This window comes from Triturus cristatus, chromosome 6 (assembly GCF_964204655.1).
Source record: "Triturus cristatus chromosome 6, aTriCri1.1, whole genome shotgun sequence".
Taxonomy (NCBI): domain Eukaryota; kingdom Metazoa; phylum Chordata; class Amphibia; order Caudata; family Salamandridae; genus Triturus; species Triturus cristatus.
The window spans coordinates 1089650763-1089675781 of NC_140589.1; the positions used below are offsets into that span (position 1 = coordinate 1089650763).

Here is a 25019-nt window from a genome sequence, read left to right on the forward strand (position 1 = left end):
CCCGACACCGCATCCAGGAAGTGAGTGATTTTCGAGCCGCTCGCTTTATTAAAGCAGCGGCGCGATTCACTCGTGGGATGTCGCCGGTGTGTGCGCGCTGCCCATATGGCAGTGCGCGCTCTCGATAACAGAGGTGTGCGCGCGCACGCACCTTAACGGGAACAGTGCTTGTTACTTAAGAGACTCGGGCGCATCAACTCACAGTCCCAACATAGACTGTACGAGACTGGAGACAGAGCGGGTAAATTACTAGCGTGGTTGGGCAGGAAGGAGCAAGAGTCGAGATGGGTTTTGTCTATCGCATACATTGTGGAAGTATTTGCTCAATACTACTCGAAGCTATATGCAGTCCAGACACAAGCCTCCGAGGCACAAATAGCCCAGTACCTTGAGAAGGTTGAGCTCCCCTGTTTGGCCCCCGAGGAGCGAGACAAGACTGATGAGGATCTCACTCTAGCGGAGGTCACTGAGGCCATTGGTTGACTAAAGGCAGGGTTAACCCGGGTTCTAATGGCCTTCCGGGGAAATTCTTCAAAGCGTATAGCTCCCTATTTGCTCCGCACCTACTTAAGATGTTTCAGGCTTCTAAGGAAGATGGGATACTACCGGCGGACCTCCGGCTAGCAATGGTGGTTGTGATTCCTAAAGAAGGGAAGCCCCTGGATGATTGTGGGTCATATCAACCCATCTCACTTTTAAACATTGAAACCAAAATCCTGGCCACTGTCCTGGCGACGTGCCTTTTCTCCGACGGGCTTCGTGTCGAAACGTGCCACGCGTTATAACCTAAGACGGGTAGCTAATTGGATGAATGTGGTCAGGAACCAGGAGGAGGCTCATTTGCTGCTCTCACTAGACGCGGAAAAAGCGATTGACACCATCCATTGGCCCTTTGTGAGAAAAGTTTTGTAGAAGTTTGGCTTCGGCCGGGGATTTCAGGAGTGGGTGGCTTCGTTGTACAATGCGCCTGAGGCCAGGGTTAGGGTCAGTGGTGCTCTTTCTGAGCCCTGGTCAATTCAACGGGGGACTAGGCAGGGTTGCCCCCTCTCCCCTTTGCTGTTTGCACTTATTTTGGAACCCCTGTCCTGTGTTGTTAGGGTCTCTCTCGGGCTGGGTGGCTTTGTAGATTATTCCCGACAGATAGCGGAGGAACGCATATCGTTATATGCAGATGATATATTGTTGTACGTGACGAATCCGGTGGAGACTCTCCCTCACATGCTGCAAATAGTTGAAACCTATGGATATCATGTGGGATACAGGATTAACTGGTCGAAATCCACACTGTAGCCACTGGGGGGGATGTTGGAGACTCGGACTGTCCCTAGCTGCTTCCATTGGTCCACAGAAGGATTTACTTATCTGGACTTTACATTACTTTGGACGCGAACACCAGTCTGGTTCGCAATATTCGGCGGGTCTTTTTAAACTTTCAGGAAGATGTTAGGAGATGGCGGAAGCTTCCCTTAACTATTATGGGCAGGGTGACCATGTTTAAAATGGTAACGCTTCCGCAGTTGTTTTACATACTGCAAAATGCCTACATTAAGGTCCCGGATCTGATATTTAAGGGCATTGATAGTAAGTTACATTTACTCCTTTGGGGCGGGGCTCATCACGTATTGCAGTCTCAACTCTGCAGCGGAATCTCTATAATGGGAGTTGGCTTTGCCAGACATTCGGTCTTATTATAGAGCGCTCACCTTTTTGCCATTAATGAATGGATCCATGCATCTGGGGAACATCCAACATATAGGCTCGAAAGGCTGCAGTTTAGAGACCACTCCCATCCTGACTATTTGTTCGGGGGTAGGGGATGTAGTAGATTGCTCCAGGCGACCCAGAGAACGGTGGAGGCATGGAAGAGTGCAGAGCGACAAATAAAGTGGGATCAAAAATGCACCAGGGAAACCACACTGTGAGAAGGGACTAGGCTGAAAGAGATTGGAAAGTTGAGTGGCTTTAGGCAGTGGGATCTGATAGGGATCACTAAAATTGGCGATGTCCTCGAACATGGTGGATTGGCCTCCTTCTCCACACTCCAAGATAGGTAACAACTACACGACACTCAAACATACGCATACCTTTGTTTGCAGCATGCCTGGAAGGCACAGTGGTTGGCTGGTATGACACTACCGGAGTATGCCCCGCTAGAAGGTCTTCTCCCCCAAGAGGAAATCGCAGCTAAAGCTGTTTCCTTTACCTACAGAACATTACTCAATAACATGCCTGACAGACTCTGCCCGCTTCGTGCAAAATGGGAAAGGGACTCTGGTCAGTTGGAGGACATTGATTGGGAGGCCGCCCTCATGCATCCAAGGAAAGTTGAAATTAAATTACGGTTACGTCTCATCCAATATAAAATATTGCATCGCACTTATTTCGACAGAGCTAAACTGCATGCAGTAGGAAGATCCGAGAGCTCGGAGTGTCTTCAATGTCATACTGAGCCGGGGACGTTCATACATACCCTATGGGGGTGCACCGAGATACAGGCCTATTGGGGATTGATTGTGGGTAAGCTCAACCGTATATTGGAACTCCAAATCGAATTGGAGCCAAGGTTTCTCCTTTTGGGAATGCCAACAGAGGTAGACATCCCGAGGCGCAAACTTGTTTTAGCCAACCTGGGGCTGGTGGTGACCAAGCGGGATATAGCCAAATACTGGGGGTTCCACAAATACCTACTATTGCTAAATGGTGGGCAAGCCTGGATTTATACATGGTTGCAGAACAGGTGACATATAAAGCCCGGGGCGGTCCTAAAAAGTTCCGGAAAATTTGGGCTCCATGGATTAAATATTATTGTTTGGAGGTGGGAGAAGAAGAGGAGAATGGGATTCCGTTGTCCGAAGGACCTGGAGCGCAGAGCATTGATCGAGGTACTGCGTGTGTCGCTGATTTGTAATCTTGTAAATTGTACTACTATCTCTGGCTTGTCTTCGCGCCTGGCCCGTTGGCCCATATGTGTAGATTAGGCCAACAAAGACACTCTGTCACACGCCTACCCTACGCGGCCAGTGTGGAATGCTATGCAATGTGTTTTGAGTATTCATGCCTTGTTTTATTTTTTGGCATATTTGAAAAATGCAATATAAAAAGTTTTTAAAAAAAAACTATACCTAATCAAATTTTAGATGTTCTCCTGTTTTTGGATTCGGTTGTTTTGGCTTTAGCCTCTTGGGGCCTCCACTGTGTAAAGAAGACATAAGGTTATTTATTACAAGAAACTAAAATAGGATGTCCTATAACCCAAGCCATGCAGAAACATTAGCTCAAGGTATAAATATGCTTCCCAGCCAATAAAATAAAAATGGGGTGATAACCCACGTGTCTATGAAAGCAGGATTAAAACTCTCAAATATTTCATGAAAGTGAAGGTAAATGGCTAATATCTAAAGTAACAACAAAGTAAACTGCATTTTACATAGTTAACATATATGCCCCAGCTGGAGATCACCCCCAATTCTGGAAAATATTAAATACGAAAATATGCGAAATTCGTTAAGACACTGGTATAATTATTGGAGGCGACTTCAGTGTAAACTGAGACATCACCCTACACAGAAATTCCTCTTGTAAATACAGGCCAAACAAAGCACACATACAAATAAGAAACCTCTGTAAACAACACCACCTGAACGATGTATGGCATCTACACCAACCGACATGTAGCAAATTCACCTTTTACGCACACCCACACAGTACCTTCTCAAGAATCGATAACATACTCTCACCTAAACTGAGTAACCCAAAGATTGATCTCATATTGATTTCAGAGCATGCATGCGTCCTAATTGGTCTAGAAGTAACGAAAAAATACCTAAACAAAGAAGCCTGAAAATGAGTTAGAAAGTAATTAATGATAAAATACTTAAAGAAAAGGTGCAAACAGCTTAGCAAAAAGCTCCACCATGAAAACCACAATATGAGTGTATTTATTGCTTAAAATAGAAACATAAATCAGATTAGACGAGTTAGAGAGTGAGATTAAACAGCTTGAACAGTTTTTGTTCAAAACCAGACATGTTACAGTCCTACACAAACCTAAAATCCTGAAATATGAATACAGTACAATAATTAGGAAAAGAGGCCACCTATGTATAACTAACATGAAGGATAAGAAAAGTATTGAACAAAATAAAGCTGGCAGGACACTAGCTAATTACCTCCAGTATAAAGGAACTGAGGAATCCACCCTAGCAATTAAATACAGTGCAGGAAATGTTCAAACCGATCCTTTAGATATCCTTAAATGTTTTCAAAACTTCTACTTGTCCCTAAGAAGTCACTTTGGTGGAAGAATGTCATGTGTACCTTGGCAAAATACAATTATGTTCACTAAGCAACACAACAAACCAGGTGTAAAAAATTGGGTTGTTGGTTGACTGGGGAGTGAAATCTGATCAAGCAACAACCACAATCTCTTGCAGGGTGAACTAAAAAAAAGTCACTAAATAAACCTGTGCTTAACCCTGGATAGAGAGGGACAAAATGCAGACAGACTTTACCTAGGGAAAAAGTATAAAGTATTTATGCAGCACACACAGTAATAAAGTGAAAACACAACACAACAAAAATCCCACACCAATTTAAAAAAATAAAGTAACGTTTAATAAATGTTTTGAGACCAAAAATGATAAAAATCCAATCAGTAGAACATGAGTTACAATTTGTTTATGATTTTAGTGTAAATAGTGCCAAAAAGCACCAAACGCCAAATATGGATGCCTGGTTGCACTGGACCAGGTCAAAGTTACAAGTTTAGACTGACTGTGATGGAGTGCAGGTCGGCTTCAGTCACCAGATTAGTCCAGCTGAAAGTTCACCTTCTCAAATCAACAGCACTTCGCAGTGGAGGGAGCCACGAGGAGCAGGGAGAGTGTTGCTGGAGGCTGCCAGAGTAGCCCAAAGAGCAGGCCAGACGTCCCGGATGGATAGAGCTGGAGCTTTGAGTTGATGGTCCCCGCCATCAGTTGATGCTGTGACGCAAAGAGGTGGCTACCGGAGCTTTGCGTTGAATGGTAGCGCAGGTGGTAAGGTTTTTTCACAAATGGGCCCGTTTGTGGTGACAAATAGCCTAAAAACTTCAATACAGGTCTCTGAGGACACACCAAAGGTCTAGGACCTGAGGTCCTATTTTTATACCCTGGTACCCTTCTCGAAGGTGTGAGAAGCTACCGGAAAGATTCTTTGAAGTGCATGGAATGTAATGGCTCCCCTGCCCTGGCTCCAAGCTGGCTGCAGTGACAGTGTGGGTTGTTAGACATTTTATGTGAAGGCAGAGCACAGGCTATTCAGTTGCAAGTGGGGCTGTGCTCAGCTCCACCCCCTCCACGCTGCCAGCAGATGGCCCATTGAAGCACACTAATCCCTCTATTGTGTTTTTATCTGGGAGGAATTCACAAAGTCTGTAGGTTATGCTCAGTCATGTGATCCAAGACAGGCTACAGTCACAAAAGGGCAAAAAAATGCCAACTTTCTAAACAATTGGATGTAGTCAAACTGTATGTTTAAATCAACAAATGATATCGCATTACAGGTGCTCCAAAAACGACGCAGTGTAATCAAGTATTTACATTTGTGATAGAGTTGTGCGTAGGTGCTGTTTAGAAATATACTATATATACACATTCAACTAGGAGCTGTTGAGATTCTGATTCTCAGCAAGACTGTAAATAAGAGTAAGGTGGATGCATCCTTACAAATCATATAGGTCCACTAGTTCCCTGTGTTGATGTTTGGACCTGTAGTAATTTGGCAGAGTCATCATCAGAACAAGAAGAATATACTAGCAACTAACATAGAGGAAAAATCATCCATAAGGAATGTATTAGTTCAAAATATTAATGTAGATTTGATAATTATGGAAAACCCGATATTGCGTCTGGGCTTGAATCGGGCACTGTCATGCGATCGGAGAAACCCAAAGGATGGGGTGCGCACGGTAGATGCTGGAAACATCAACGCATTCTAAAATTAACTTCTGTTTTATTGTACCCTTTTCAATTTGATTCATATATAAAAACTCATTTGTATATTTACAAAAAGATATCCCCGTGTTTGTTCTCTTTTTCTATGTTCATTCATTGGATATGTAAATCGGTGAACTTTTGGTTCAAGATCTGATTAGACTGAATCACTTAGCAACTCCAGTACAATAAACTTGAAGTCATATTTCTCAAATAAAATCCCTTGTAGGCACCTTGACTTGACAGTGTTTGAACTGACCAAGCCTCCAAGGGTATAATGGGTCTCCCCACATTCTTACCCTGCATTGTAAAAGTGGCATTTTCTAAATCGTTATTGAAAATCCAACTTTTCCATTTAATAAGGATTTTCATTACAATTCCAAAGACACCAAACATGATATAGCTATATGCCCCCATTTGGAAATTACAGCTTATTAAATGTGATAAGGAATCGCCAATGTTATCCTGTGGGAGGGATAGGCCTCCCAGTAGTGAAAAATGAATTTAGGAGTTTTTCCACTACCAGCTCAAATAAAACTTTAAAATGCATGTCCAACCTTTTAATTAGTGTAACAGCAAACAAATGATGGACGGAATGCTGACAATGCAAACATTCTCTCCCAGGCTAAAGATCTGGGTTAAATCCATCGTTCTTTTGCCCACTACGCCACCCCAGTTTGGACACGGCCATATGCAAATCAGTCTTGACCCTGTGCCCCATGGGAACAGTTCAGACCGAACTGCCAGGCCAGGTCCTCCCTGGACCAGAAACCAGCATCCTGGGACCGGTTTCAGGGTATGTCACCCTTCTTCAGCCAGACTAGCTTGAATCCACTGGCACAGTGAGCAAGGGACCCATGTCTGGGCATACCCATACCACTTAGGGCGAAACCCCGAAACCGGTCCTAGGATGCTTGTGTCCAGGGAGGACCTGGCTTGGCAGTTCGGGCTGGACTGTTCCCATGAGGCACAGGGTCAAGACTGATTTGCATATGGCTGGGTTCAAACTGGAATGGCATTGTGAGCAAAACAGCGATGGATTTAGGCCCAGATCTCTGTACTGGGGTGAATGTATGACATTGTTCTGCATTCTGTCCATCAACTGTTGTTTTTGCATTTGTCACCCCGAGTGGGAAGGGTATGCCCAGACGTGGGTCCCGTGCTCTCCATGCCACTGGAATCAAGCTATCCTGGCTGAAGAGGGGTGAAACCCCGAAACCGGTCCTAGGATGCTTGTGTCCAGGAAGGACCTGGCTTGGCAGTTCGGACTGGACTGTTCCCATGAGGAGCAGGGTCAAGACTGATTTGCGTATGGCTGGGGATTTAGGCCCAGATCTCTGTACTGGGGTGAATGTATGACATTGTTCTGCATTCTGTCCATCAACTGTTGTTTTTGCAACCTTTTAATTACACAACACCCTGCCCTGTGGGCTACTACCTAGGGCCTACCTTAGGGGTGATTTTTATGTAATGAAAGGAGAGGTTAAAGCTTGGCAAGGGGGTGTTCATGCCAAGTCAACATGGCAGTTTAAAACTGTATTCAGACTGCAATGGCAGGCGTGAGAGATGTTTAAAGTGTTACTTAAGTAGGTTGAACAATAAGTACTGCAGCCCCACTAGTAGCAGGTCCTGGGCACAGGTAATACAACTTTGCTAGGGACTTGCAAGTAAATTAAATATGTCGATTGGGTATTAGAAAATTCTTCCATGTTTTAAGGAGAGAGCACAAGCACTTTAGAATTGGTTAGCAGTGAAAACATGCGCAGAGTCCTAAAGCCGACAAAAACAAATTCAGCAAAAAGTGGAGCCCCAAGGCAAAATGTTAGGGGGGACACTGCAGTTAGGGCTAGTCCAACGCTAGGTATGCAATAAACAAATAGACTCTTCCAAAATCAAGAAGCCAATCAATTCACTGTAGGACGATAAAGCTCCTGGTCCAGAGAGTTGATCCGCTAGTTTTTGTTAAAGCTGCCATGTCCTGCTAATTAAAAGGGGGATGTGGCCGAGCCCCATGCGATAGGTCGCAGATGTTAGAGCTCCCACCCAGAGATCCCCCGTCTGACAATATCCTGCCATTATTTTAAAATCAGAGGAACCCCCAAACATACCACCGAGGGCATCCCCCCCCCCTCCCCGGCACCGCTGCACACCACAACTTGTTTTTGGCAGCCTCCGATGCCAGGAAGAGTAACCGCCCGACCTGTTTCAGGTAACAATACGGCGCTTAACATTTGCAGACTCCTTACACTGTTAGAGGCTGAAACACGACAGAGCGGAGGCAGTGATCTTCGCAGTAGACATTGAGAAGGCTTTTGATAGCCTGGAATGGGCCTTCCTCTATAGTGTCATGACTTAATCTGGCCTGGGACAGGGGTTTGTGGCCTGGACAAAGCTGCTATAAACTGACCCCACGGCCAGGGTTTGAAAGGGTCGCATCATCGCAGAAAGTTATAGTGTGGGTCAGGGTACCAGGCAGGGCTGTCCTTTGTCACCCCAACGTTTTGATCTGGCAGTGGAGCCTGTGGCTTGCTTTGCCAGGGCTGGAAACAATTATCTGGGCATAACGGTAGGTGCCCAGACCCACCATATTGCGTTAAATGCAGATGATTTTCTTACACAACACAGCAGGGGGCTCTGGAGGGCGCTTGAGGTCTCCAGGAGCGATTTGGCTCCCTCTCTGGACTGTGATCTAACTTGCAGAAGTCTTGTTTATTCCCCACACTGATCTCCATGGACCCCCCGGAGAGACTGAGGGCATTGCTGTGGGAACCCTGTTGCTTGCCCTACCTCAGGGTGCAGATTTATCATGATCCTACTGACTTACTGGAGGCGAATGTGGGGAAGGCCATTTGAGCGCTCCTGTTAAGCATTGAGTTTTGGAAAACACTTCTCCTATTGGTAGCGGGCCGAGCTGCATTACCCAAAATGATAGCCCTCCCCACCTACTATATGTTTTTATGGTACTGCCGGTTTGGATCCCTCGGGTGACATTCAGAGACATTGATACACTTATTACAGGTTTCATTTGCGGTTCGGGCAGCAAGCGAGTAGCTCTGACCACATTACACTGACTTTGAGACCTACTATTTGCGGCACAGCTCCAATGACTGACGTAGTGGCTAGCGGGCAGACTTACCCTGGGCGGGAAATGAGCCCTTTTGTGCCTGGCCTTCACAGCCTGACTAGAGTAGTTCTTAGACTCCATTACCCCAGCGTAGGTGAGACCACAGAATTCCACTCGTTGTGACACTGCTAGACTAGAAGTCTGCAGAATGCACGTGTGAGACTACTGTATTTCCCGATCTACCGCTGGGATTTTCGAAGCACTCCCACATGGAGGGGACTGGCGGAGCCTAACAGAGTAAGTGACTGCAGATACAACAACGCTCGGGGACCATTTCAAAGCGGAGGTGCTCCTCCCGTTTGAAGAGTTCCGCTTGTGACATGACCTGCCTCAGGGCCATTTCCTTCTCCATGGTGCGGTGACAACAGTAGTTTGTAGACATTGGGGGATGGGTATGGCAGAACCCACCTCATGCTAAAAGTTGTCAATACCTGGTCACCTCTTAGGGACCTTAAAGCTGTTACTTGCTTATACAAAACGATTAGGGAGGGACATGCTACTACCACTGGGCACCCTTAGAGCCCGCTGGGAGGAAGACCTGGGGATTTGCATTCCAGAGGGGGACTGGGAGAACATTTTGGAATGGATACCCAAGGTATCTATGAATGCCTGATTTAAACTGATCAGTCTTTATGTTCTGTATAAAGTGTACCTCAGCCCCTGTAGGATAAATAGATATTTTGCAGTTGAGAACACGATGTCCCTGAGATGTGGGGCAGTAGGAGCTAAATTCCATGACATGTTTTGGGAATGCCCGAGGCTGGCGGACTACTGGGAGGAAATTGCAAGTGTACTGGCTGAGGTCACTGAGAGGGAGGTCTCTTGCACCCCTTGGCACTGTCTCTTGAGCTTGTTCCTGCAAACTGCCAAAACTAAGGCTACAAGCAAGTTCTAGGACCTAGCCTTTAACATTGCAAAGAGGGAAATCAACAGGAACTGGACGGTCTTGAGGGCACCCCGGGTAGTGATATGAAGAAAGAAATTTGAAAGGCAGGCGGGATACGAGAACATAGGTCTGCTCCCAGAAACCAGGCGTGGTCAAGAATCACTTGACATGACCAGGACCTGGGAGACATTAGTAGATGTCCTGAAGAATCCTGACCCCTCCTCACCTGAAGGGATGCTGGGTACCCCCTTGATAGGTAAATAGCTATTTTGGGGATACACCTTCCCAAAGGGGATGCACAAGGGATGAATGAGGCGGTGAGACCATATTGGGGTGGGAACAAAGAACTACATGGGACAACTTACACAGAGTCACTGTTACTTAAGCCATCCACAGGAGCAATTCGGGCACGTCCGATTAGAATTTAGGGGGTGGGAATGTTCTTGCACAGTTGATAAAAAGCGGTTATTCTGACTTAGTTACCTGCTGAGGAGAGTGCGTTGCATGTCATGATAGTGTGTTCTTTATTGATGCCCTTTAATAGATTCTGCTCTGGAAAAAAACAAACTAGAAGAGGCAAAGGCAGGAACATAGATGGGAGGGGAGTGCCACTATTTGCACTGGGACAGGATATTATAGACACAGTGTTGTGTGCATTAGGTCGCTATCCTTGAATGTCTCTACTACTAATGTATGAAGATTAATGAACTGCACATTTGAAATGTAAATTGGCATAACATTGTGCCCGACAAATGGTGTTTTTATTGTTGGACACTGTAATAAAGTTTGTTAAAAAAAGAACTTCTAATTAAAAATCTTGGGAAATAATTCATACATTTTGAAGAAATTGTGAAAATTGAAGGAATGGTTACAGAAGAAACAAACACATACAGACCCATGTCTCTACTGAATGTAGACTGCAAAATCTACCCAAAGATGTTCGCTTAAGATTTAAAAACTTTGTTACAACAGTAATACCCAGACATGATTTGTTAAAGGCAGACTTGCAGCAGACAGTCTAAAACTCTTATGTCATTTAATAGAAAGAGCAAGAACTGTCCCTCGATGGCTATGGTACTGGATACAGAGAAGGCCGTTGATAAGGTATCGTGGAGCTTCTTGCTCTCAGCATTGCGTAAACTTAATCCAGGAGAAAGATTTGAATGAATGGTCTACTCACAACCCTCAGCTTGTATTTGAGTCAATGAACATATATGAGAGAAAATAATACTTTCACAAGGAACCGGACAAGGGTGCCCACTATCCTCTTTATTTTCACTAGCCATAGAACCCTTTCTAACTGCTCTAAGATTCAACACAAACATTAACCCCTTCTGTGCCCATGACGAGATGGTCTCGTCATGGAGCACAGTCGCGCTGTGCCCATGACGAGACCATCTCGTCATGACACCCACCCACGGGGGAAGCGCTGGCGCTCCCCCCGTGAGTGGTCGATCTTTTATTTTTTTACTGGGAAGGCAGGGGAAGACCTTCCCCTGCCGTCCCCCGCCCCCCTCCCCCGCGTCATCAATGACATCGGCGCGCAAGCCGCGCTGACGTCATTGGAGGTTTCCCTTTGCTCTCCGAGGCGCAGGAAGCCATTTGCTTCCTGCGCCACGGAGAGTAAAGGTGAGTTTTGGGGCTGGGGAGGGGGGGTTTCTTGCATCGGTGGGTTTGGGTTAGGGTGGGGGGACTTTGGTATGCTAAGGCATGCCACGAGGCTCGGCTTCGTTCGTGTGTGCCTATTGTTGCTTCCCTGTAAATTGTTTCCAAAGTTGAAAAACGCTCGTCTTTCTAGTTGCTTCCCTGTGAAATGGATCCAAAAATGCCGAGAAATGCCCTTCTTTGTAATTTATCAAATCCAAAGTGCAGCAGCATGATTTTTGCATCGGTGGGTTTGGGTTAGGGTGGGGGCACTTTGGCATGCCACGAGGCTCGGCTTCGTTGGTGTGTGCCTGTTGTTGCTTCCCTGTGAAATGGATCCAAATTTGAAAAACGCTAGTCTTTCTAGTTGCTTCCCCGTGAAATGGATCCAAAAATGCCGAGAAATGGCCTTCTTTGTAATTTTTCAAATCCAAAGTGCAGCAGCATGATTTTTGCATCGGTGGGTTTGGGTTAGGGTGGGGGCACTTTGGTATGCCCAGGCATGCCACGAGGCTCGGCTTCGTTCGTGTGTGCCTGTTGTTGCTTCCCTGTGAAATGGATCCGAGAAATGCCCTTCTTTTTAGTTTTTCAAATACAAAGTGCAGCAGCATGTAGAGAAATAGAATTTCTTATATGATACCTAACTAATAGCAAGACAGAGGGGTTGCAAAGTGGCCAGATTGTTTTTTTTTACATCCAAATACACCAGCATCACTTTACAGAGTTTGCCAGTGAAGTGCTACTTTCATTTTCTCGTCTTTCTTTGAAGAGCATTGTTGTTTCCAGGTTGGGAGAGTGTACCATTCCTGGAGGTACTGCAACACCTGGTTGATGGGTGGATTGGAAAACACAATGTGTACCATGGCTCTGTGTTTATGGATGTGGTCTTTTTATACCATACTGCTTACGTTTTTTAAGGATGTAAGCAATGGATAGTGAAACGGTTCCCTTCAGGGCCCTCTAGTCATGTCCATAACTTTTCAGGTGAAACCACTCGCTGATTTCTGAATAGTTAGTGAGAGATCGTTTAGGTAACCATGTTGTTTCTGCTTACATTTCACATGCTTTGCATTCCCCATGAGTGGTTGCTTTTTTTTTTTTTGGCAGCATATTACTCTTATCAAGTGCATAATTTGAATTGAGCCACATCCAAGTGTTTATAGCGGGCACAATTAGGTTACAGCTGAAGGCAGTGCGAGTTTCAGTGGGCAAGTATGGTGTTCAGTGGGGATGTGGCACTATGGCCAGAGCTGTGGAATTTGGAACTGGGGAACCGGGTTCCGCATTCATGACCAGTCCACCACACCACTATACTGATGGAGCACATTCCCATGCTAGACCGTAGAAGGCCCCACTAGACCTTAGAAGGCTTGATGTCTTAGCACAAGCAGGTGTACCCTAGTGGTGTCAATTGTGGGTTAACCTTGAAGGCCTGTCCACCACAATCCATACTGAAGTCCATCTCAAATTTCCCACCTCCCAGCGTTCCCCTGGGTCTCCCGGTAAAAATGGTGTCTCACTTGTGTGGGAGGCCCAAGTACCCGCGACAGGCAAGGGCCCAAAACGTAGTGAGGGGACATCAAAATTGCCTATCTCAAAACCACCTGGTTTTGCAAGGGGGGTCACCTGGGTTTTTGGCCCGGTGCTCGGCGGCCATCTAGGGAACCCTACCAAACCCATACATTTCTGAATACTAGACACCCGGGGTGCTTCCAGGGAGGTATGGCTTGCGTGGATCCCCCAACGTTTCCTTACCCAGAATCCCCTGCAAACCTCAATTTTAGCTGAAAAAATCACTTTTTTCATACATTTTTGTGTGGGAAAGTTGTGGCAACACCGGGCTCCCTCAAATTTCCCACCTCCCAGCGTTCCCCTTGGTCTCCCGGTAAAAATTGTGTCTCACTTGTGTGGGAGGCCCAAGTACCCGCGACAGGCAAGGGCCCAAAACGTAGTGAGGTTGACATCAAAATTGCCTATCTCAAAACCACCTGGTTTTGCAAGGTGGGTCACCTGGGTTTTTGGCCCGGTGCTCGGCGGCCATCTAGGGAAACCTACCAAACCCATATATTACTGAAAACTAGACACCCGGGGGCTTCCAGGGAGGTAAGGCTTGCGTGGATCCCCCAACGTTTCCTTACCCAGAACCCCTGGAAACCTCAATTTTAGCTGAAAAAAATCACTTTTTTCACACATTTTTGTGTGGGAAAGTTGTGGCATCACCGGGCTGACACAAATTTCCTACCACCCAGCATTCCCCCGGGTCTCCCGATAAAAACGGTGCCTCACTCGTGTGGGAGGCCTAAGGACCCGCCACGGGCAAGGGTCCAAAACGTAGTGAGGCGCACTACGTTTAGGACCCTTGCCTGTTGAGGCGCACTACGTTTTGGACCCTTGCCTGTCGCGGGTACTTGGGCCTCCCACACGAGTGAGGCACCGTTTTTATCGGGAGACCCGGGGGATCGCTGGGTGGTAGGAAATTTGTGTCAGCCCGGTGATGCCACAACTTTCCCACACAAAAATGTGTGAAAATTGTCATTTTTTCAGCTAAATTTGAGGTTTGCAGGGCATTCTGGGTAAGGAAACGTTGGGGGATCCACGCAAGCCATACCTCCCTGGAATCCCCCGGGTGTCTAGTTTTCAGAAATGTGTGGGTTTGGTAGGTTTCCCTAGGTGGCCGCCGAGCACCGGGCCAAAAACCCAAGTGACCCCCCTTGCAAAACCAGGTCGTTTGGAGATAGGCAATTTTCATGTCGCCTCACTATGTTTTGGGTCCTTGCCTGTCGCGGGTACTTGGGCCTCCCACACGAGTGAGGCACCGTTTTTATCGGGAGACCCGGGGGAACGCTGGGTGGTAGGAAATTTGTGTCAGCCCGGTGATGCCACAACTTTCCCACACAAAAATGTGTGAAAAATATGATTTTTTTCAGCTAAATTTGAGGTTTGCAGGGCATTCTGGGTAAGGAAACGTTGGGGGATCCACGCAAGCCATACCTCCCTGGAATCCGCCGGGTGTCTAGTTTTCAGAAATGTGTGGGTTTGGTAGGTTTCCCTAGGTGGCCGCCGAGCACCGGGCCAAAAACCCAAGTGACCCCCCTTGCAAAACCAGGTCGTTTGGAGATAGGCAATTTTCATGTCGCCTCACTACGTTTTGGGCCCTTGCCTGTCGCGGGTACTTGGGCCTCCCACACGAGTGAGGCACCGTTTTTATCGGGAGACCCGGGGGAACGCTGGGTGGTAGGAAATTTGTGTCAGCCCGGTGATGCCACAACTTTCCCACACAAAAATGTGTGAAAAAGGTGATTTTTTTCAGCTAAATTTGAGGTTTGCAGGACATTCTGGGTAAGGAAACGTTGGGGGATCCACGCAAGCCATACCTCCCTGGAATCCCCCGGGTGTCTAGTTTTCAGAAATGTGTGGGTTTGGTAGGTTTCCCTAGATAGCCGCCAAGCCCGGGGCCAAAAACTCATGGGACCCCCTTTGCAAAACCAGGTTGTTTTGTGATAGGTAATTTTGATGTCTCCTCAATTGGTTTTGGGCCCTTGCCTGACGCGGACACTAGGCCTACCCACGCAAGTGAGGTACCATTTTTCTCGTAAGACTTTGGGGAACGAGGGGTGGGTGGAAATTTGTGGATCCACGCAGATTCCGGAACTTTCCACCACAGAAATGTGGGGGAAATGTGTTTTTTTTGGACAATTTTTTAGGTTTGCAAGGGATTCTGGGTAACAGACCCTGGTGGGAGGCAGTCAAGTCACCCCATCCTGGATTCCCCTGGGTGTCTAGTTTTCAAAAATGTATAGGTTTGCTAGGTTTCCCAAGGTGTCCGCAGAGCTAGGGTTCAAAAACTACAGCTAGACATTTTGCCAAAAAAAGGGTCATTTTTCACTGCGAAATTGAGGTGTGACCACGTTGCGTTTTGCGCCGTTTCCTGTCGCGGTCACTAGGCCGACCCACACAAGTGAGGTACCGTTTTTCTCGTAAGACTTTGGGGAACGCGGGGTTGGTGGAAATTTGTAGATCCACGCAGATTCCGGAACTTTCCACCACAGAAATGTGGGGAAAATGTGTTTTTTTAAAAACATTTTTAGATTTGTAAGGGATTCTGGGTAACAGACCCTGGTGGGAGGCAGTCAAGTCACCCCATCCTGGATTCCCCTGGGTGTCTAGTTTTCAAAAATGTATAGGTTTGCTAGGTTTCCCAAGGTGCCCGCAGAGCTAGGGTTCAAAAACTAGAGCTAGGCACTTTTCCAAAAAAGGGTAAATTTTCACTGCAATATTGAGTTGTGACCACGTTGCGTTTTGCGCCGTTTCCTGTCGCGGGCACTATGCCTACCCACACAAGTGAGGTACCATTTTTATCGGGAGACTTAGGGTAATTCAGATTTGTAAAGGAACTGTTATTATCTATTGACTTTCGATGCATTTCTGCCTTCCAAATGAAAGATATTGTGTAAAAAAGAAGTCATTCTAAAAAATGACTGATAATTCTCATGCTAATATGAGTATTCCCAATTTCAGAAATGTGCAAATATCTATTGTTTCTAAACTCTATATTTTGTTCCCATTTCAGAAATACATAGGTGTCTTTCATACCGATTTTTCCATGTACACATTTTTACCGAATAATTACTATATACCCGGTACATAATAAAAAACCATTGCAAGTTGCTGCTCAGTTTTTGGCTCTGGGTTCGTCGGGTTCTTGGTGAACCTACAAGTCCTATATATCCCCACAACCAGTAATGTCCAGTGGATGTAATGGTATATTGCTTTCAAAGAGCTGTCATAATTAGACGAAGTTACAGGTGAAAACGTTGACACAAAATGCTGTTTTTTTCAACTAATTTTCAATTTATCCTATATTTAACTGTTAGTTTCTCTAAGAAAACCTTGATGGATCTACACAAATGACCCCTTGTTGAATTCAGAATTCTGTCTTCTTTTTGAAAATAGCTTTCCAGGATCCATTATTGCTTTTGTACCCATTTCTGCCATTAACTGGAAGGAGGTCAAAAGCACAAAAAATAGCAAAAATAGGCTATGTCCCAGAAAAATGCCAAAACTGTGTAAAAAATGTTGGGTTTCTGACAAAAGTCTGGTATCCCCGAAAATCTGGGGAAATGGTGATTTTAACCCCACAAACCCTTTTTTGATAACATTTGCAGGGGAAAAACCCAGATGCTTTCATTTGCAGCCTGTTTTTCCCATTTTTCCGAAAAAACCCAAAATGTTGCTGTATTTTGGCTCATTTCTGTAACCCCTCTAGGAGAATCCACAAACCCTGAGTACCTTTAGAATCCCCATGATGTTAGAAGAAAAGGACGCAAATTTGGCGTGGATACCTAATGTGGTCAAAAAGTTACAGGGGCCTAAGCGCGCACTACCCCAAATAGCCAAAAAAAGGCTTGGCACAGGAGGGGGAAAAGGCCTGGCAGCGAAAGGGTTAAAGGAATACCATTCTCAACCTCCATATATAATATAGCTGCCTTTGCAGACAATGCCCTGCTTTTACCTAAGAGGCCAAAACTGTATTTCCAGAAATCTGTACTACGAATAATCAATATGCTGATGTTTAAGGAAACTCCTTAAATCTACACAACACTAAAGCCTTCTTCCTAAAAAACATATGCCTCCTGTCAATATTAGAAAACTCTGAACTTGAATGGAAATCTAAGCAGATCAAGTAAATTGGCATACAGTAAAAAAAACAAAAAACCTAGAGGATACAAAACACCCCAAACAAACACCATACTTAAAAATCTTATCAGTACATTGTCTTATGTCCCGTGCAGGTCCATTGTCGTTTTCCGTATGTTAGAATGAGCATGTTGCAGACCAGCCTCTACTTTGCACATTTTGCTTCGTGCTAATCTGTACTTTCACATAGAACACGCTGTTGTTTTTGCGTTCTGTTCTTTCCTGGGATTTAGTCTGAGCATGTAAACAAGCTCTATCAACAATGCTCCTTGTTGTTCTAGTCTGGTCAGGCCCTAGCACCTGGACAAAACATGCAAATGCAGGTGTTGTTTGGGAACATGTACATTTGTCATATAGATATGTACAGATAGGTAACATGCACTTGGAGAGGGACCTTTCCAGGGAAAAGAGTGTGACAGCACCTGAGATGTAGAACTTTCATTTGTGTATACTAAGGTATGGGGTCTGCTGCGAACACCTAGAGATCTTCTGATATATAATCATTTTCCTTCTGTAGAAGGGAAGGGAGGTTAGGCTACATTGTCGTATATAATGACCGCTCCATTTATGATTTACGGACTACTTGCTATGCTAACCGTATTTGTGATCGGCATTTTCCTACTTGTTGTGGCACGTATACTGCATACTAGAGCATGATAGTTAAAATACAATTTTAAAACTTTCCTCATGTCTCCGTCAGAACTTAATGTGGACTAATATGAGTGTGAGAGTGAAAGGGTGTGTCCCGTAATCTCGATCCGCATTCAGGAGTTTTGGGTTCTGGGGTGTCTAATCACTTGTTTCTCTGTGAGTGAGTAGGAGGGCAAATGAGACACCATAGCTAGTCGGTCCTGGGTTCATGAGTACTCAGGTGGTAAGAGGACTCAGTCCCTGCCTACTATGGTCCTGAGATCCCAAGCATATTTCTGTGACTCTGCCGAATCTTTGCAACATTATGTCTACTAAATATATATGTTGGTGGGGTAGAATAGTGTATTAAAATGATGATTGCCTGTCAGATAGACTTTGTTACCATGTTTCCTCTACAATTATTGACCAACTTCTTCTATAAATCCATAGACAACAAACTAATTTCCGAATTTATTTGGGAAAACAAAAAAGCCAGAATAATGCTTATAAACTTCAGACTTAAGAAAACACAAGGTGGTGTTAATCTTCCAAACTTATTTAATGATCAAATTGCCTTTATGAGCAAACAGGCAATGTAGTAGACACAGACCAACAGAACTGATGCACCATATGGACTCTAATTGAGAAACATCTTGTTGAACAATGCACACTAATTTCTATTATACCAATGAAGAAACTAAATGTACCATGCATGCAACATAATCAAGGACTCAATCATGGCCCTAAAAACTTTAGATAAAAAAACTTAGTAACATGATCCAAGGCTATGAACATACATTGGTAAGGAAAAACACACAAATTAAAATAGATGAAAGCCCTCTATGTGGGGAAAAAGTGGCTGAACAAAGCATCCTCTTAATTAAAGATGTTGACTTCCTAAATAATCTGTGGCTCTTTGCAGACCAGCAACTTTCTCACAATCTACAAACTATGGATTTCTAAAATTTCCTGTACTCAAACCTTCACTAAGTTGACTTAAAAAAACACATATCAGACCTCAGAAATCTACTAATTAAGCTTACCTCACAAAAACATTCAACTGCAAAAATCTACAAAATCCTAAATTGCAATAAAAAATAATTTCCAGTATCCAAAGGAATTGAATTGATTCCTGTTGCACCTTAAACATGCAAATCTCCACAGTAAAAACATGGACTGATATATGGAGGCTCTCCACCAAAGGTCAAATATCACTTGCACTAATCAATGTAAACTATTGACACAACACAGATCATTTTGGACAGCTGATTAATTATCCAAAATATGCCTGCTAGAATCAGATAAATGCTGTAACTGTACTAAATCAACACGCGCCATTGAGCACATGCTATTCTACTATTCTTTGTGTCTGTATAATGATTAAACTTTCTATGCAGAAATAGAAAATATCATTAATTACATCTTCCACACAAAAATCTCTCTAAACCACATCATAGTAACTCTAGGTACTTGGATCATCACACCTTCACCACACACTAAAGAACAGTATATCCTTCTCTTTAGATCTACTAACAACAATAGGAATCAAGCTAGGAAACGTTACAATAATATCTCCTCTCACGTATGGTGGACATGAATATGTTTTTGCAGACGTTCAGACAACACTGTGTAAAATAAACATTTTTACTTCAAATCCTCATGCAAATTATGGAACAAATTGCATTTATACATGCAGAATTGTAAACTAGCTTAAGACCGAAACCACCCCAGCTCTCACTATGCCTTTTGCGTTTTCATACAAATACAACTATCTAAGACAATTCACTTAAGCAGACAGCGCCTGTTCACACTCACTGTCACTGAACCCAGACACACTAAAGCCAAGATATATACAACCAGCATAGTCACATGTTCATTCCCCAAACCTCCATACCTCCTCCTATTCCAAGTCACTCTCTGTACTTTCCTTTCCTGCTCCATTTTCTTCCTTCTGCTCATAACCAGCAATACATGAACTAGATTAATATCTACGAATTATACTAATATATTATTTGCCTGCCTGGCCGTGTGCCAGAGGTAGATTCTCCTCGTTCCGTGGACAGATCCGGACGGAATTGCGGATTGCGGGCCCGTGTGTGAGTCATTTCCTTGCCTTCAGCGGACCGGATGAGTGATCGTGCCGAGTCGTCGCTAGGCTGTGTTCGCATCCACGCCTCTGCCTGCTGATTCGACGCTGGAGGGTGAGCTTCCTGCCGCGGAGGTCCGGCGCTTCCGTCGTTTGTGGGCCGTCAGCCCCAGGGTTTCCTCTGTGGAGATTTCCTTCCCGTTTTCGGAGGCCCGGCACGCCAACTGCTTGAGAGCCGTTCCTTCAAGATTTTCCTCTGCAATCCTTTCCTGTGTGGTAAGCTCGGTGCTCCAACCGCTTTTGGGCCGTTCTTCAGCAATTTCACCTTAGCGGCCCCTCTCCAGCTGGTTTCAAGCTGGCACTGTTGCTTTTCAGTGCGCTGCGGATGGAAGCCAGTCTCAGCTGTTAACACCTCAGGCTTTGTGGTACTTTGGTGGAAGCTTTCAGCCTCAAAGTAAGGTTTACATTTTGGGGGGGGGGCCACGTACTGCTGATATTTCTGATAAAGTTACGTTACTTTAAGCATATCCAGGTCTTCTAGCCTGGGTTGATTCCCTTTTTGGTTGCCTACTGGAAATACGGTTCACACTGTTCCTTCAAGTTAATTAAACTGTGGGGAGTCCAGGCAACTGTACTGTGCTTCAGCGTTACCTTTATTTTTTATACAATTTTCTGTGCCTGTGAAATCTGCCTTCTTCCTGTGGGTACATTTTCAGCTGCATTTTACGTGATACAGTGAGGTCATATATATATTTTATGATGGGCACCCCAGGTATTAGCCAACCACCGTCCTTTTTAAATGACTGTGGAGATCCAGAGATTCACTGGAAAGATTGGACTAAATTATTTGAATCATATTTGATCGCTATGGGGTTGAGAAATTCTCAGCATTGCGGAAACAGCATATACTACTGCATAACTTAGGTGTTCATGGGCGCAAAGTGTACGAAACTCTACCTGAACCCGAAGTAGATGATGAGGATGAGTATGATGTACATGATATTACGCTTATGAAACTAGAGACACACTTTGGAAACAAAGTCAATGTGGTACTGGAACGCCATACATTTTTCAGTAGAGTACAAGGGAAGAGTGAGTCTATTAACAACTATATTGCAGCCTTAAGAGGACTCACTCAGTTATGTGAATTTGGGGATCTAAATGACTCTCTCATACTTGATCAGTTAGTTAGATGTACAAACAACAGCAGGGTTCAAGAAAAACTTCTAGCTAAAAATCCTACTCTAAGAGATGCTATCTCAATCGCTCAATCAATTGAGCATACTGCTAAGTGTGTAAAAGAAATGAAGGTTAAAGAAGAAGTTGTGGCATCAGTACAAGTAGAAGAGAATAGCAATGAAGTACTTAAATTGTCTGACAAATGGGGCAATAAAGATGTACCATTCTCCAAATCTACCAAGGAGATGCATAGTTTGAAATGTTTTAGATGTGGCAGTATCAACCATCTAGCAAACAACCCTTTGTGTACAGCGCGTAGCGTCCTGTGTAAAAAATGTAATAGGAGGGGGCACCTAGCAAGGGTGAGTAGAGATGGAGTAAGTAATACGGTAAATGTGATCAGTACATGTGAGGCACCTCAGGCTAAATATGTGTTTCAAGTGAAAGATATTGATGCATGTTCCAAACCTAACTATCCAAAGTGTGTTGTTCTATTTGATAGTAAACCGCTAGAAGTTTACGCAGATTCTTGTTCACCTTTCACGTTGATAAATGTCAAAGATTTTGAGAAGTCTCTTGGGCGTTACAAAGGAGTGTTAAGGACTCCTGATATTTCACCAGAGGGTTATACTAGAGAACCTATTCCTCTTGTTGGCATGATGAGCAGTCATATAGACTTCAAAGGGAGATCCACGGTGGGAAATGTTTATATTGTAGAAAGTGGTGCTAATCTACTAGGATGGCAACATCAGAGAGAACTGGGGATCATTTTAGATCCCAATGATAAGAACCAAGTCATTCTTGTTGATATACCCAACAGTAACAAACACCTTCAGAATACTTTTCCAGAGCTCTTCACTGAGAATCTGGGCAAGTTACGTGACTTTCAGCATAAAATCAAAGTCAGGCAAGGTGCGAAACCTGTGGTGCACAAAACACGTCCTGTACCTCTTCGCCTTAGAGAAACGCTAAAAATGGAGTTGGATAAGTTGTGTGAAATAGGAGTCATACAACCCGTTGAAGCTACAGAATGGCTTGCGCCATTAGTTCTGGCGTCTAAAGGGAATGGACAGGGTATTCGTCTTTGTGTAGACCTTCGCTCCTTAAATGAAAACATTTGGGTAGAGAGATTTCCTCTCCCCAATATAAATGAGATGTTAAGTACCATGGGTAAGCCTTGTTTTTTTTCTGTTATTGATTTGTCCAGGGCCTATCATCAGGTTGAGCTGCACCCAGAGTCGAGACCTTTGACGGCATTCACTTCACCCTTTGGGGCTTATATGTTTGTAAGGATGCCGTTTGGTCTCGCCTCAGCGGCGTCCATTTTTCAAAAAATAATGCAGCAAGTTCTTAAGGATGTTAAGAACACGCTCTGTTTCCAGGACGACATACTTCTGTATGGGGCGTCAGAGGAAGAACTTGATGTTACCCTCAATACAGTGTGTCACAGACTCTCAGATGCAGGGTTAACAGTTCAACTTGATAAATGCAAGATTAAAGTCACGTCAGTTGATTATTTGGGGCATACCATCTACAAGGAAGGGTTTAGGCCCAAGCTCCGCTTAATCCAAGCAGTCAAGGATGCCCCGCATCCATCAAACAAGGAGGAGCTAAAATCGTTCCTTGGTTTAGTGGAATATATGTCCAAGTTTGTCAGAAATTTTGCTGACCTGTGTGATGGCTTACGTGATCTGCTCAAGAAGAACACTGCATTTGTATGGGAGAAGAGACACAGTGAAATGGTTGAAACGATAAAACATCGCATTTTGGATTCTCCAGCCCTGGGTTCGTTTGATCCAAAGAGAAAAACCATATTAACCACGGACGCATGAAGCAAAGGGTTAGGGGCAATGTTATCCAAAAAAGGTGATGGGGAATAAATTGTCATAGCATTTGCATCCCGAACCATGAGCGCTTCAGAACGCAATTACTCAGTCATTGAAAGGGAGGCGTTGGCATGCTTTTGGGCTGTGCATCATTTTAAATTTTTTCTGTGGGGAACAAAATGTATTATTCACACAGACCACAAACCATTAACTTTCATGTTTTCATCTAAACATTCACAAAACATGTCTCCCCGGATAAGTAAGTGGGTTCTTGGTTTAGAAAATTTCTGCTTTAAGGTAGAGTATTTACCAGGCCCAGAAAATGTGATCGCTGACTTTTTGTCTAGATTACCCCTCAAGGACAACCATAGTGAGGAAGTGTTAGATGTACCCATTTTGTCAATGCATATACCCTCACTAACAGATGTTGAATGGGACAAGGGCATGAAGGAAGATAGGGCCATGGATACTCTAAAAGATCTCATCATGAAAGGATGGCCTGAGAAAATTTCGGAAGTTCCTGACATTGTTAGAGATTTTTGGGAGGTGAGATTTGAACTTTCTATTATGTCTGGTCGCATACATCGGGGTGAAAAAATCATTCCACCCAAGGATTTGAGAAGTAAAATAATAGACCTAGCCCATGAAGGGCATTTGGGCAGGAGCCTCACAAAAAAACAAAGTGCGAAGCTGCTTTTGGTTTCCAAAAATGGATTCCATGGTAGAGTTGAAAGTTAAAGAATGTATCAGTTGTGCGAGGAGTGACAAAAGCAAAGTTCTCCACAAAGCTCCGTTGGCTCCTGTCAGTGTGCAGATGATCCCGTGGACCAAATTGGCTATGGACATCATTGGTCCTATGGAGGTTCTGGGTCCTCAGAAGAGGTTCGTGTTCGTTCTTGTGGATTACACCTCCCATTGGGTCAACTACAAATTTACGTCTTCCATCACAACGAACAGTCTCATTTCCTTCTTGAAGAACATTTTTGTCTATGAGGGTATCCCTTCTACCCTCGTGACGGACAATGGTGTGCAGTTTGTTTCTGAGACAATGAAAGAATTCTTGGAAGAACTTAACATAAGGCATGAAAGGACTGCTCTATATTGTCCTAAGGCTAATGGTTTAGTGGTAAGGGTGAATCGCATGGTGAAGGAACACATTCAGCTAGCCATCACAAATGGATTCAATGTTGAGGACTCTCTAAGGGAATCCATATGGACGTATCACACCACTCCCAATGTTGTTACTGGAGTATCCTCTTTTGTGTTTCTGAGAGTAAGGGAACCCAGTACCAAAATGAATCCTAGATGGTTGGGAGGGGGAAAGAGTGTATCGCCTGACTTCAACCAGAATAAAAAGAGAGTAGACTTACATCAAAAGAAATACAAGTCTTGGTACGATGCTAAACATGGTGCAAAAAATGTGGAGTTTAAAATGGACTCTTCAGTGTTGGTCAAGAAACCTGGTCATGTGCAACCAGGGTCGAGCAAGTATGGTGTTCCCCTACGGGTGGACAGGACAGGTAGAAACGTAGTCCGCTTGCAAAACGGACAAACATAGAGTAAGGATAGAATTGTGAACACTTCTTGAAATTAATGATTCTGTTATATTTTTCCCTACATGGGGAGATGTGTTGTAATCTTAGTATAAGGTATTACTCTGTTAATGGTATGTTCCACCTCCCCCTCCCCTGCTAGCACTTGGTATAACCCATGGGAGTTCATGTTAGAATGTTGATGTACTGATGTGGTAATAGGTGAGAGCGGATGGTCAGAATAAAAGGTCTTGGACTTACCTGCATTGGAGCTTTGTTTTCTTTGCAACTTTTAACAGTATGGATTACATCATATCAGCTAAGGATTAGGGATTCAAATAAATTGATACAAATCCAGGCAGGCCAAGAGGTGGAAATGGAGCACACTCAAACGCTGTAGAGGATCAGGGGATCGAGAGGCCTTGGAAATGTGTAAAATGCCC

General features: G+C 44.4%; 1 protein-coding gene across 3 annotated transcripts in view; it reads left to right on the forward strand.

Moving 5' to 3' along the window:
* Nucleotides 1-25019, forward strand: part of LYST (lysosomal trafficking regulator) — a 3752809-nt gene that overhangs the window by 893011 nt on the left and 2834779 nt on the right. The gene's annotated exons all lie outside the window — the stretch shown is intronic.